Consider the following 1,723-nt stretch of genomic DNA (forward strand, 5'->3'; position numbering starts at 1 on the left):
AATTCTTCCATCTGTTCAGTCTTCAGTAGCCTGAAGACTGCTTTTCACGTATCTTAGTGTGTCAGCCCAGGGTGACGGAGCAGAATTGAACCTCACAACTGTTGCCCAGCATAGTTAATCAATCAAAATGGTGGCAGCATTGCTTAGGTTTGATTGAATAATTTTCAATGTATCTGAGGAAAACGTTTGCTGTCACTGATCTTTGTATTTGCTAGCCCATGAAGACAACCAAAATATGACTAGCTAACACTGGACTGTCTTCAAACCTTGCTACAATGATTGTCCTTACCCATAACTACACGCTGTTAGAGACAACACGCTGTTACCCTTTATAGAGACACAGCTGTTACCTTATAAAGACACAGCTGTTACCTTTATAGAGACACAGCTGTTACCTTTATAGAGACACAGCTGTTACATTATAAGAAGACACAGCTGTTCCCTTATAGAGCAACAGCTTGTTACCTAATAGAGACACAGCTGTTACCTTATAAGAGACACAGCTAGTTACCTTATAAGAGAACACTGACCTCAGTTGCAACATTTGCAACATACAGTGCTTGATGATTTAATACAGTCATCTCTTTAAAGGATTGTAACATTGTATCCATTCTTTCTTCTTCTTCTCCTTCTTCTCGTGGTGGTTGGCACTCTCTCTTGGGTTTTCCCAGTTAACGTCCACTAGATATATAGTTGTTTGGGTAGATATCCACTAGAGTAACTTTTGGTGTCCCGGGAAATATGTATGGAGTAGAAAGTCCATTATTTCTTTAATGAATTGTAGTGAAGGCAAAATAAAAAGTTGCCCAAAAATATAAATAGTAACATACAGATCACTCCCAAAAACTACTAAAGTAGTGCTTTAAAGTATTTTACTAAAGTACTTCACACCCAGTGGGAAGACATCCACGAGATGGCTAGTGTTGGGTAAGACATCACGAGATAGAATAGTGTTGGGTAAACGTCCCTAGATAGATAGTGTTGGTAGAGCGTTCCACTAGATAGATTAGTGTTTAGGGTAAGACGTCCACTAAGCTGAATAGTGTTGGGTCAGACGTCCCCTAAATGAATAGGTGTTGGGTAGACGTCACTAGATAGATAGTGTTGGGTTAGACGTCCATTAGATAGATAGTGTTGGGTAGACATCCACTAGAGAATAGTGGTTGGGTAAGACGGTCCCTAGATAGATCGTGTTGGGTAAGACGTCCACTAGATGACTAGTGTTGGATAGAACGTCACTAGATGAATGTTTGGGTAGACGTCCACTAGATGAATAGTGTTGGGTAAGACGTCCATCTAGATGAATAGTGTTGGATAGGCGTCCACTAGATTAAGTGTTTGGGTAGACCATCCAACTCGAAGATAGTGTTGGGTAGACGTCCACTAGAAGATAGTGTGGATAGACGTCCACTAGATGAGTGTTGGGTAGACTCCCACTAGATTGAATAGTGTTTGGGTTAAGACGTCCACTAGATGAATAGTGTTGGGTGACATCCCACTAAGATAAATAGTGTTTGGTAACGACGTTCGCCTAGATAATAGTGTTGGGTAGACGTCCACCTAGATGAATAGTGTTGGGTAAGACCTCCACTAGATAGATAGTGTTTGGGTAGACGTCCCCTAGATGAATGTGCTGGGAGATGTCCATAGATGAATTGAATAGTGTTGGTACGACGTCCCCTAGATAGATGTGTGTTTGGGTTAAGACGTCCCCTAGATTAGA

This window comes from Salvelinus sp. IW2-2015, unplaced genomic scaffold (assembly GCF_002910315.2).
Source record: "Salvelinus sp. IW2-2015 unplaced genomic scaffold, ASM291031v2 Un_scaffold7602, whole genome shotgun sequence".
NCBI classification, from domain to species: Eukaryota; Metazoa; Chordata; class Actinopteri; order Salmoniformes; family Salmonidae; genus Salvelinus; species Salvelinus sp. IW2-2015.